Source organism: Balaenoptera musculus, chromosome 21, assembly GCF_009873245.2.
Source record: "Balaenoptera musculus isolate JJ_BM4_2016_0621 chromosome 21, mBalMus1.pri.v3, whole genome shotgun sequence".
Lineage (NCBI taxonomy): Eukaryota > Metazoa > Chordata > Mammalia > Artiodactyla > Balaenopteridae > Balaenoptera > Balaenoptera musculus.
Window position 1 is genome coordinate 26,259,608 of NC_045805.1, and position 14,336 is coordinate 26,273,943.

Below are 14,336 nucleotides of genomic sequence, written 5' to 3' on the forward strand. Positions count from 1 at the left end.
TTTCTTGAAGTTTTTCAGTTTTATTTGAAATCAATAGAATACAAAGTAAAACAACATTTTATTTTCACCTAGAAGATTAATGAAGATCAGTTTTACCATGTTGATGAAGACTCACTCTTTTTCATTTTTGATAGAAGTATAATTAGCAAAAATTTCTTTGGAGGGTAATTTGACATGATCAGAATTAAATATGCAGATACCCTTTAGCTGAGCAATTCCACTTCTAAAAATGTATCTAACAAGTATATTTGAACATTACCAAAGACATATATAGGCATACTCACTGCAGCATAACAATAGCAAAGATCTCAAAGAACTCTAATTGTCTGTCAATAGGGGACTGGTTAAATAAATAACATTACGCCTACATAAAAGAATAGTATACAGCAGTTAGAAAGAATAAAGTAGATATATATACATGTTGCTACGAAGGTATCACTAAGATATTCTATTTAGTTATACATATGTGTATATTACAGAACATATATAATGGAATAGTAAGTATTCAATAGAAATACTCTCATTATGTAAATACATATGTATATACGTGAACAATTGAAATTTTTTACTAAAGACACAGAGAAACTGTTGATGACAATCACCTTCCTGAGTCTAGGTTGAAAGGGAGACTCAATTACTGTGTACTTTTTAGTATTGTTTGACTTTTCATTATGTGCTGCAGTATTTTAATAATAATGACACTAATGATAAGTTACCTTCACTAATAAGATTTTTTTGTATCCTTAAAACGACCAAAACAGAGGGCAGGGGGACACCTAAATTCACACACACAGCTCTCAAAAAGAGGGTCCAATTCAAAGGAAACTGGTCGTGTTTTATGTATTTTAGTTTTTTTTAAAACAATGATTGCTCTAAAACATTCTCTGCTCAGCAGCCTCAAAGTGCTGAAGTCCTAACATATAGGTTTTTCTTTTAATCTTAGAAAAAGTATAATATGGGATACTGTCTGAGAGTCTATGGATGCTATAATGTGACAAGGTTTAATAATTTTTACAATATTTCATTTCCTAGACTCCTTCTGTAGTTCTTTGGAAAACTGACAGCAATTATTAGTCCTTTGCCAAAAACATCAATGAATTCAAGCCACTTCTGTTGTGTAGTCCAACAGTTTATATTCCAGATTTCCTTATATTCTAAACTACGCCAGATTTTTATCTACTTAGTAGGCTCAAAAGACACAAATTTGCTAATCTAAGTTGTGATGATATACATAATAACTCCTAAAACAAATTATATTTTCTGCATTGAACTTTTCTGATTGAACTTTTTGAAATCACCTTTTCAAACCACACTATATTCATAGATTGCAACCAATTCTATTTCCTTAGCATACAATTCCATCTAAAGTGACTCTACCTGAAAGTGAGAATTGTATGTGTGTTTCTTTGATTAGAAATATTAATCTTTCTGAGAAGAATTCAGTTCTCCTTCCTGGCAATAAAATACCACTTACAATGCCTTTAATTTGAAATCTATTAGCTAAAAACATGTTTGTTGTCAGCTAACATTTTCTCAAAAAGAAGACAGTCCCTTATTTAATTACTTGGAAATTGGTTATTCAGAACCATTCTAACTGGAATTTTAATAGCAGTTAACTGACAACTCACCCAAGAAAAACAGATCCAATTTTAGTAATAATTATCCAAAAATAAAAAAACATTGAAAACAGGTTTTGAGTTCAACATACACCCTGAGATTCATCTTTTTTTAGGTGTCCTGATTAACTTAGGTCGAAGAAATATTGATCAACGGCAGGTAACCAGAGGAAGAAAAGGGGTATAGATTGATGGTCAGATGAACCTGAACTGGGGCTTGAATCCCAGCTCTGATACATACTAATAATTTGACCTTGGGCTATAATCTGTAAAATTGTGTTAGTAATAATAATATATTTTTCTACAAGACTGTTGGGGAGATGCTATAATATGTGGGCTTAGTTCACAGTAAGGACTCAACCATAGCTATCTATTATTATTGATAAGAATAAAGAAGCTATTTTAGTTTGTAAGAAAAAACACAAATATATGACCTTTGGTAATAGTAATTTATTGTGAAAGAAAACAGAAAAATCATCTCGGCAACTGTATAGTCACTCTGCACTGTGGTTTCCTTAAGACTGGAATATATATCAGGCTTCGTGTTAAACCAAAATAATAGCTCAGTCTTTTGAGACACAACCTGAGTTCTAGGTGCCCTCTTTTGTTGGGTTTTTTTTTTTTTTTTTTTTTTTTGGCATTTATGCTCTTCAAGAGAGAAGATCTGAGTGGCTCAACTAGTTACTATCCAATATGGAGCAAGATATTGGGTTAAAGTTCTTGCCAAGCAACACCTTTATTTTCCACCTAAGCATGAACATTGATCCCTGGCCCCATCAGGCAAAACCAGAGGATGAGGGATATGGTCACTGATTGATCATTGCACATGCTATGCCATGGCAACTTTAATCAGAAAGAAGGGGAGAGTGCAATTTTCCCCAGAAGAAGGCTGTGGACATGGCCAGAACATAAACCTTCATGGAAATATCTCTAGTACAAAGGTCCAGCTGGAAAATTTACAAATGTAATTACACAGTATCTAGGAATTGACTATAATCAGATCACTTGGGTCCGCCTTCCTGTACAGTGGCCTAAAACTCTCTCTAGGAAGCAAGCTGGAGCAATCATAGGGCTCAGCTTCTCAGTTTACCCTCTCTTAGGGACCAGTGCCTTGTGCTGCCTGAGGTCCAGTTTCTGAATATCATTGTTTTCTTATATATGGCCTTTTTTTTTTTTAAGTTGTTTCAGTCAAGAGGATAAATCTGTCCCTGTTACTCCATGTTGTCCAAAAGCAGAAGTCAGCCAGTCTATTTGATCAAAATGTTTTGAAAAGATAAAATCTCAAAAGTATGGGGGGAATAAAGGATGCCTGAGTGGATGTAGAAATTCTCAAAGGAGGTTAAATTTTAGATAAAAACCATCTGTTTCTAAGTTTTCATTTAAGCTATCATTTTTTCTATCTGCATATGATAGTAGCATCCCAGGAAGCAGTCAAGGGCTAACTAGAACTTCCGTCAGACCATGAAAAACAACAGCTTGCCCCCATGGTCGACTGAAGGCTGCATTTTTCCAAGTCTCTCTCACACAGGGCCCAAGAGAGACGAATTGCAGGTGTCAGTATGATGGCAAGCCCCTTAGAATCTTTCATTTACCAAACGTGTAAAGTAGACCGCAGTACGAAAAGGAGAGTGTACGGATAATCCAAAGAAATTAAATGAAGTGACCAAATTCCATACAAGTAAAAGCTTCTATAAACTTTAACTGTAATTAAGACATAAATCTAGACTATTTCTATCTCTACAGAAGAGCCTAAGGAAATTCTATTGACATCTGGTTTCTAGAGGCAACACACTAGTACCCTTCTGAGGATCCTTAACCCTCAGAAGAATGCAAACAAAACGTCCACAGGTTAGAGCCTCTGCTTTGTTTCCTTCCTGGACAAACTGCTCTGCACAAGAGTCATAGCATTCACTCTGTCATTACCGCAGTCATGTGTTCAGCAACTGCTCTGTCAGACCCTGTGTTATATCCTGGAGATACAGTTACAACAAAGACATTTCTCACATATTTTTCTCTTTTTCCCAAATCCATGGGGAGAATAGGCTTGCCAAGCCTGCCTGATAAGACTAATTCCTAGAACTTATTGAGAAGAAATTAAGTCCCATGTCATTCAGGTATTTTTTGAGAGCCCTGTTTAAAAATAATAAAAAGCTACCGAGAGTAGAGGTATTACTCCACTCCCTCCCCAACCAGTTTTTAGCAATCAACTCAGAAACGTTCAGCACCTCTCCTTGGACAGCTGCCCTCTCCCCATACTTCGTCCTCACCGCACAGTGGGGAGGGCACTGCTTCAAAGGTGGTTTGCTGAACTCTCTAGTCTAACATCTTCCTCACTGACATCCTTTTTTCCCCCCACTCTCAAGGAAACTATGCACATCTTGGGTCCCTCTATTTCTTGTCTCTCTCACCCTAAATAGAAAACTGTCACATTTATTTATTTGTTTTAAGATTTTTTTTTTAATGTGGACCATTTTTAAAGTCTTTATTGAATTTGTTACAATATTGCTTCTGTTTTATGTTTTCAGTTTTTTTTGGCCCCGAGGCATGTGGGATCTTAGCTCCCTGACCAGGGATAGAACCTGCACCCCCTGCATTGGAAGGCGAAGTCTTAACCACTGGACTGCCAGGTAAGTCCCTGTCACATTTATTTTATTTATGGTTTTGTATTTGTATTAGAATTGCAACTTTATCATTTTTGAGGATTTTGTAAAGCAAATATAACTTCACTTTCATTTTGGGTTAAATGAGTTGAGTATATTGCTCACGTAACCTGAGTCAGTGGGAAAATCTATCCTAAGTTTCAAAACCATAATTCACAAATGAACCTTTGTAAGCCAGCCTCCTGCAAGCTGAGGATGTTCGGTGTCTATATATACAACCCTCTTTATCCAATTCCTATGTGCTTGCCCTTGTATGTCTCATGAATATGGGGAAGGATGCTGTGTGGTCAGGTCAAGAAGGGAATGAATAAGCATCCTTGAAAGAAAGGACATGTTGGAAAGCAGCCTTGCGCATTTGAGCAAAATAATTCAGAGACAGCTTATAAATGAATGGCTTCCTTCAATGAAACAAATTATAAAATTTTGAAGGTTTTAAAAGTGAAGAGCTCTAGAAATATCTCTAGACGAAAGGAATTATAATTAAATAAGTCCTGAATATCTCACCTGAGTTTATTTTCCTCCTTGAGCTTAGCTGTTTCACAGTTTAGCCACTAGACACCTGTGGTCATTTAAATTAAAATTTAATACAATTTAGAATTTCGTTTCTCAGTCACCCTAGTCACATTTCAAAAACTCAGTGGTTAGCCAGTGGTTAGTGGCTACCATATTGGACAGCACAAGTATAGAACATTTCTATCATCAGAGAACATTCCATTAGACAGCACTGCTCCAGGATTCTTGTCTGATTCCCAACTTCCTCAAGTTCACCAATTGCTTATACATGGACAAAAATACTTTATTTAACAGAGACAAGAAAATGATGCCAAGAGAAGGTCATTCAATACTAAAGGAAAGAGGAAGAGAACTTAATTCTAGACAGTAACAAAGCAATAAAGATAGTCACATTCAAGGTAGAGTTTTCTGATATTCCAAGTTTAAAAAAAAGTTGATATAACTTCACAGATCCTGGCTTCCTTTCCTACCCTGAAGAGTGCGTTCCATCTTCCTAGGCCCCTCAGAGCTAATTTATACCAAAACTTTTGTTATGACCCCTACATGAGGACAAAAAAGTTAATTTCTTATGGTCTCTGCATTTTTCCTCAATTATCACAGGTAACTGACAAAAAGGCCAGTTTCAAGTTTATCTATCTGTAGTGTATGACCTCAACCCAAGTTTTACCTGAATCTTATCATGTGAGGTTATTAAAGCTCTAACCTAGTAATTCATACTCCTGTTTCAGCTTTAGCACAACTAACGAACAGCACGTTCTTAATGGTAAAATGGAATCATTGCAAAGACGACTCTCAACCCACAGGGGTGAGATCCCTACGGTCTTTATAAGCTGTTATACATTGTCAAAAATGCATTCAAGTAATTCTGGAAGGAAGAACACACATCTTTATTAAGAATGACTATTATAAAGTTTCTCACAACAATACTCTAGCAAGTTCTATTCCCATCATTCCCAGATTATCAGTTTTTCTCTGGAGCGTTCTGTAAGCATACTCATATAAAAGTTCTGCACTAGCTTACAGGGAATTAGTCTTACACATGGATAGCCCCGTGTGTAATAAAATCACCATATAATTAGTATAACTAGTTTTTTAATAGAAATCATTTCAGTACTCACATATGGACAAATAATGAAATAGCTTTCATATGCCTCTTGTCTCTCTGAATCCCCTACCTGCATTGTATTTGCAACCTTCAGCGCTTAGACTCTACATTGAACACCAGGTAGAAGTCAGTGGACAGCAAAGGGCCAAATGAGATAAAGAAAAACCACAAAGACCAGAAGACCCACTAGTGGTAAATGCGTGTGTCTGGGTTAACCCAAGGAGAATTATGTGACATTGTTATTTCTACTAAATCGAGTCACCTATGATGAGAGCATTCCCTTATCAAAGAAGACATGTGTTGGTACCAAAATGAAAAAAGAGAGGTGGTACTTTAGGTTGTAAAGAAATATTAACAAAGTGTCCATTGTGCTTTTTTATTTAACTGAAGGAACACACACAGACCTATTCATATCCTTTGAGGTTTGCTATTGACAAAGAAGGTAATAAACCTTGACATCACCTTTTTTCCCACCTTTTTATTAATTAATGGAAATTTGAGAAGGATGCTGTGCCAAGGAATTTAATATGGTCCAAAGTAAAAAAAAAAAAAAAAAAAAATGGCATTTAGCTAACTAAAGGTGGCAACAGGAGTACATGCATATGTGTCTGGCAGATCAATGAAATGGAGCTCTGAGACCCCATATCTAGCCATCATCTGCAAACAGGAGATTGGTGCCAGAGAAGAGATTATTTTGCATGATAACAGAAAACACTGTTTACAGAGTGGAGACAATGGGTAAAAGAATCTATACAGAATATGATGTGTTTAGAAAATGTTTCTCAAAGAAAAAAGAAAAGAAAGTATTTCTCTTCCTTATTTTGGAGTAAAGCTGAATTGCTTCTAAGAATCATTGTTTATCTTTAGGAGATGAGTATGCATACTGCATGATTCCATTTATACAATACTCTCGAAATAACAAAATCGTGATGGGGGATGGATCCATGGTTGCCAAGGATAATGGTTTGGAGAAAGTGTGACTGCAAAGTGGAAGCAAAGGGAGCTTACTTGGGGTGATGGAAGTTTTGTGTCCTGACCGTGATGATGGTTGCACAAATCTATACGTGGGATAAAATCTTGTAGAACTATATACATCTTTTTTAAGTGCATATAAGAACTGGTGAAATCCAAATAAAGTCTGTAGTTTAACTAGTAATTTGTTATCAATCTCCCGGTTTTGATAGTTATGCTATGGTTTTGTAAGTTATTATCATTGGGAGAAGCTGGGTGAAGGGTATATAGAAACTCTATGTTCTGCTTTTGCAAATTCTATGCGAGTCTGAGATTATCTCCCAAAAAAAAATGTTTTTAAGGAAGATTTAAAAAAAACCCTAAACCAAAAGTATATAGGAATTTCTTGTAGATTCTTGCCAATTTTCTGTCAGTTTTAAATTATATCAAAATTTAAAAGTTAACATAAATGATGTTGGGTTGCTTATATAATCTCTAGAGAGCCAGGCTAATCTCTCAGGGGCCACGCAGCCAGGCATAAAGCCCAAATAATGCCACAGATGGTCCAAGACATGGTTGCTACCGTCACTGTACACAACACTGCCGCTTCCAAGATTGGCACCACAAACACTGGACGCGCACCACTGCCACAGTTACCTCTAGGAGCTGCCTCCACAGATGCCCAGAAGAGCTTCTGAATAGTATTTAACTTCTGCACAAAAGTAGCTCCTGATTCATTTGTATGTGTGATGGTTGATGCCTAGGGCACATCATGCGGCTCTAGCTGCAAAAGATGATGGGAAGGTGATTATCTAGCATACATTCATAGTGAGAAGCAGGCTCTGCCTCAAAATGTGGGTGCTTCTCCAAATATAGAAAGGAGGTTCCAAGGCTCAGTCATCGAAAAGAATGACAAAGGTCTATAACAAATAATAAATGGGGGGTTTCCCTGGCGGTCCAGTGGTTAAGACTTCACCTTCCAATGCAGGGGGTGTGGGTTTGATCCCTGGTCGGGGAGCTAAGATCCCACATGCCTCGCGGCCAAAAAACCAAAACAGAAGCAATATGGTATCAAATTCAACAGACTTTAAAAATGGTCCACATCAAAAAAAAACTCTTTAAAAAATAAAATAAGCCCAACAAATTATTAAGCCTCAAATATTTCTTTAAAAAAAAAACCAAAAACAAATAACAAATGGAAGCATGGCCTTTCTCACATCATTCTGCTAAGACCATATGATCCAAATTCTTAGCCCTATTGCTAAAGTGGTTCTGGAGTTCAGGGTAACCAATGATGCCAGGAGCCTATGTATAGCAGTAGACAATGCCCTCTCAACTCAGGGATGTGAGTTGAACAGACTCAGGGTTGGATGTGGAACAAATCTCTTTTCTTTCCTAAATATATTTTGAGGAGGCAGTTGATTATTAAGGGAACACAAACACTTGTTTGTGTGTTTAATGAATATGCATCTAATATGCTGAATAGGAAAAGTTATTTTCTCACCCTTAAATAAATACAAATAATTTTCAGATCTCTAGCACAGAAAGTCAGACTTAATTCAACATTTTTTCTTTTGCTACTTAGATAATTGGTAACAGGTTTACTCAGGAAACTGTAAGAAATGAGATCGCCAGAAATTAAGATGTGAGAGAAAAAGAAGAGGAAACAGCTTACATACGAGGCTAAGACTTAAAGGGGCAATAAATAATATCTGTAACGGTAGAACTAAGGCAAAATCATTGAAGGGAAAGTGTTTGTTTTGCAAATACAAATGGCCCATATGAAAAATTATTCAGGCTTAATAGCATAGAAATATGAATATAGAAGTCTAAGTCCCATTGAGTTTCATGAGAATCATGTCAACGATTGGTCCCTGATACAAATAAGACCTCGCTTAGTGCAAATCCCCAGTACTGGAGTATTCAGCAGTGAATATATTGTCATCGATCTTTCTAAAATAAATAACTTGAAGAGTTGCTGGTCTTAATTATTTTAGGCAAATAAGTGAACTTCACCAAAATGGTGATAAATCATTACTGCCATGCACTGTCAAATAACTAATATTTAATAATAAATATTGTGTCTCAATTTGTCTTCTCCTTCTGAGACTAAAGATAGTACCCCATTGAAAAACTAAGGGGAATTTTGACATTCTAAGTGTTTCTATCCTCAGAACATACTTAAATAATACAGACGCCACCTTCAAATTCATTTAATGTTATCGTGCTAACTAGATATATTTTTGTCTTTTGCTTTAAAATTTCCCAAGAATATTTGCCATAGGTATTTGATTCTTCAAATTCTTTTAAAGTTAAGTTCTGTTATTGTTAGTGGATCCCAAGGAGAAATAAATCATTATTTAAATGTTAGAACTATCAGGCAGCACATAAATCATAGGACTTGCAAGATATTTTGATTACTTTTTATTTAATGGCCTAAATGAGGATAATTCATCACTTCCTAAAAAGAATATTAGAGTCACACAACCTCGTAATTATTTAATTTAACTTTTGGGAAAAAAATGTTTGCCAATTGTCATAAATATCAAGTTTCTGTGCAGCCTGAATATAAAACAGGAGGTTTAACTGAGAAGCTTGAGGTGTTGCTGAGGGAAAGCTCATGGCTAAATACAGGACAGGTGGATGGCCAGCCAAAGAAGTTGGAATGGGAGTTTACGATAAACCATACTCTGCAAGGCATTCTGGGGTCTCCCAACTAGCCAGCAGAAGAGAAGCGATGATCTAGAGTGTCAGGTGATGGAATTACAGAACTAATTCAGTGAGTTAGCTGCTTTCCCTGGAGGGCAGGTGGGAACCTAAAAGTCCAAATCTCCAAGTCTAGAAGCAAGAACTCACTTGATTCTAATGCGGGAGGTGAAAGAACATGACAACAGGATGCTCTAAAAACTCTTTAGATCTTAAGCCCTAAAGAATTTCTCAGGTATTCCTAGAGATGTATCCAGGAATATTCAACCGGAAGGTTGGGGTCCTGGGGACCTAGTTTCCTTCTTGGGCAGAGGTAAGAGGGAAGGCAAGCTCATTAGCCAACGGAGCTTAAGTTCAAGGTTGAACTCCAGTCTCACTGATAAACTGTATTGAAAACCAATAATGATAATTGGGTCCAAACACCAGCAGCTCAGACACACAAATGCAGTAAAAGAAAGCAGAAGTGAGTGAGGAAGAGACTATCTGGATTTCAGATGGATACACAGAGGCTTGCCCCAAAGTATACTGTGCATAAAATTCTAGATTTTTATATGCCATCAGGCCTGGTTCTTATGGACTTTTTCATTGCTAGTAAAAAAGGCAGGAATTCATGATATAGTTTTATTATTCTAGTAATTCCTATTAATTATAGGAGGATTTGAAAAATACAGAAAAACTTTAAAAAGAATATAAATATCCCGCAATTCTACAATACAAAGATGAAACAAACACCATTAAACTCTGGTATATATTCTTCTAGTGTATTTAATATTCTACATGCACACATACACAGATATCATTATTGCAAAAATAGGAAAATCTATTTTATAGTCTTCATCAAATGATCCCATTATTGTGATTGCTTATTTAGTTGTCTCTCCTGCCAGGAAGGCAGGAATAATATCTCACTTACCATCCATCACTCTCCTACTACCTAGCATAATACCTAGCACAGGGAGACAGATATATGATAATGCATACAACTAGGATTTTTTATAAAGATGCCAAATTGCCCTTGTGGCAGTTGTACCAATTTTAAAACCCACAAGCAATTATGAGAAGTTCGTTTCCCTTCATTCTTTGCAAAACTTCATCTTATGACTTTTTAAGAACCTTTGCCATTTTGATGGGATTAGTTTGTCTCTCATTTTTCTATATTGGCATTTCTAAGCTATTAAGCTTGAATAATTTTCACATGGGTCATTTGAATTTGCTAAATAAAAATTACTCCTTCAATGATTTTCCTCAATTCTGCCTTTGCTAATATTGCTTATTGCCTCTTTAAAAGCTGAGTTAAGAGTTTTATTTGTCCCTCTGTCAGTCTCTCCTAAAAATAATGACGCTTTTCAGGTAGCACCACTTTTTCTGTTCATTGCAGTCCAGTGCTCATGCTGGTCATTGTGTATGTTGCGCATCTGATCTGTGTACTGTGCAGGGGAATCCGTCTTATCCCTGGGTAAATAATAACAGAGCTTAAGGCAACATTCTGGATAGGAAATTCGTGGGTACTGGTGACAGAGAGATAAGGATTCAAATCCTGGCTTCTTTACTGATTCACTGAGTGACCTTAAACAAGGCAACTTGGGACCTCCCTAGCGGTCCAGTGGTTAAGACTTTGTGCTTCCACTGTAGGGGGCACAGGTTTGATACCTGGTCGGGGAACTAAGATCCTGCATGCCGCGTGGTGCAAACAAACAAACAAAAAAACCCAAAAACCAAAAAATATCTCCCGTGACCCTCAAGTTCTCATTTAGGAGAAATAATGCCAATTTGTCTTGTACTGGTTGCTACAAGTATCAAATGATATAAAATATGTATAAGCATTGTATAAATGTAGGTTATTGTTATTCTTGCTGCGCCTTTGTTTGAGGATAAATATTACATCCATCACCTGTTTTGAGGCAAATTGCAAAGACAGCTTTCTTGTCAAGACTAAAAATAAAACACAAGAGAGACTTGGTGTTGCCCAGGAGAACATATATGGCTATTGAAGTTTGCACTTTCCGAGGAAGCCAATAAAACGAAATAACGACTTATTCCACTGACACCGTAATGTCATTCTCAGTCGTAACCCAATTTGCTCCACTTGTCTTCCTACAGAAGTGGAAATTTGTGCTGCAAAGAGAAGTGCATTCAACTTCCTCTCAAGGGTTATTGGAACATGGGGGACATTGACTGACAGAGAAAAGAAGCCTAGGGCTGAGGGAAGTACTGGGAAAGAATCCTAAACAAGCTAGAACAATTGTGAGCCTGGCTTTCCTGTTTAAAATTTTAGACAGCAGGACTTCCCTGGTGGTCCAGTGATTAAGACTCCGCGCTTCCACTGCAGTGGGCATGGGTTTGATCCCTGGTTGGGGAAGATCCCACATCCTGCCATGCGGTGTGGCAAAAAAATAAATAAATAAATAAATAAAATTTTAGAGAGCAAAAAAAGAAACTTTAAAAAAACATGTCTTGTATCCAGTCTTCCTCTGCAGGCTGACACAATGCAGACACATGCCCTTAACAAAGATTCTTACCCTTGGCTTCCTAACCATTCAGGGACATTGTAACTGAGCAGGACCCTATGGGGCCTTCCCAGGACAGGCCTTCCTCCATGTCCTCTGCTTTAGCTCCTCTCTGAAGTACCTAGATAACAGTGTTTGATGCACATTTCTGAGTCGTTTTACAGATGTGAAAACCCCCCACTAAATGGAAGATGTTTACTACTGGATGACCCAAGCACATAGCTCCAGGAGGCCTGGGGCCTAAGGACTGATCACGTTAACCCTGTGACCCCACCCTGCTACCTCACCAGCAGCCAATCAGAGAACTGTGCATGAGCTGATCACATGCCCTGCAACACCCCCCCCCCCCCACTCCCTCACCTGGCTTTTAAAGATGCTTTGCTGAAACCCTTCAGGGAGCTCGGGGCTCTTTTAGGTCATGAGCCACCCCTCTCCCTGCAGGGCCCTGCAATAAATCTTTCTCTGCTCTAAACTCCGTTTTGGTGTGTTTGGCCTCACTGGGTGTCGGGCACACAAACTTACACTAACAACATCTCTGATTTTCTCAAACAGTAGTGTATAGTTTCTGAAAATGCTTACAAGCAGATTGTGATTATGTCATATTCACTTTAAAATACGTAAATATATGTCTTATGTAGAGGAAATAAGATTATTCTGAAATCATTCAGTGGTATGCATTTCTCCTTATTCAAGATGGGGGAATCACTCCAGAAAAATTTCAGACCAGCGCCAGCAGGGACCATCCAGCTGAGGGTTCCCAAATTACGGTCCTCAGACTCCTAGAGTCCTATCAGCTATTTTAAACATTTCCAAAAAGCATAATGAAGATGTTATACGCCATTAGATCACCCCCGATGATCTTAGCAGGACCTTTAAATCCACTTCGTATCAGTCACCCCATTGCATCAGAGACTCTGTTTGGCAGGCATAGCTAGTGTAAAAATGAAGAGTCACTATTTTAAACAAAAATTTTTAAATGGGTGAACAAATGATGCAAAATGAGTCCATGTTGGCTAAAAGGCTGAAAAACAATCTAGAACAATCTAGAACATTGACCTAATTTTATAGACGGGGAGATTTAGACTCGGTATCACACGCTCAGTTAGTGGCCAGCCCGGATTGGGACTCGCATCTCCTGGCTCCTAGTCCAACACTTTCCCTCCGACCAAAACTCTCTGTTTGCATGGAGTTGAAAAGGGGCGGTCTAAACAATAACAGGAAAACAAGACCCTCAGTCTTTATTTATACATTCCACAGACAGTTATTGGGCCCCTACTGTGTGCATGCTGTGGCCAGGCCTGCCTTTGTTGGGGACACAAAGGTGAGACAAGACCCTTAAAGAATTTAGAGCCCCAGGGAGATCACTGATCTACATAAAAAAGAATGAAAATGGTAGGTGCTGTCAAAGAGATAAAGGTGATGCCCTACAAGGATTAAGAAAGTATAAGGCATAGATTGTTTTGGTTTTAGGCCAAAAAAATGTGTTAGCATATTAAATAGCAGTTCCTATCAAAGTGCCCAGCTACACCCAATACTGGTCACTTTTCACCCATGAAGGCAAATTCCTTTCCTTCCATCCTTTTCCTTTCATTTCTGATATAAAAATCTTACATATCCTTAAATGAAGGCTCAGTTCAAATATCAGTTACTCTTATGTGTTTTTCTTAATCGTCTCAGTCATAAACAACTTCCAGAAACTCCTGGAGCATTCAGCATTCCTGCTACACACATGACGCTTTATTACAGAAAGCCTGTTATTGTAGTTATGCGTATATAGGTGTTTTGGTCTTGGCCACCTTTCTGACTTCATATCTTAAAACCCTACCATATTCTCTTTACCTTCAATCCAAAATAAATAAATGACTTGAGATTCCCAAGCATCTTATTTACCTCCCATTTTCTTGTCTTTATCCCTACTGTTCTTTCTTTCTGGAATGCCTTTCCTCCTTTTCATCTTCTCAGCATTATTTCCTCCAGCAAACCCTTCCTAAGACCCTATGCAATTCCCTAATTCCCTTACACTGATGGCATGGGGTCTGACAGGAGACAGAGCTGTCTGGTAGGTTACATAAGGGCCAGGAGCCCTGAGACAGATTTCCTCTTACCATTGTCACCCGACAGGAGGTGACGTCCCAGAGGGAAATCCAGAGGTCAAAACCAAAATAAGCGGAAAACGGGGCAATCATTACAGAGGAGCATACAGAAAGGAGGAACCAAGAAAAGAGCTGAAGTGGGTGGTATAGAAACCTTGTAAACCCAAAAGGAAAAATAGCAGAGT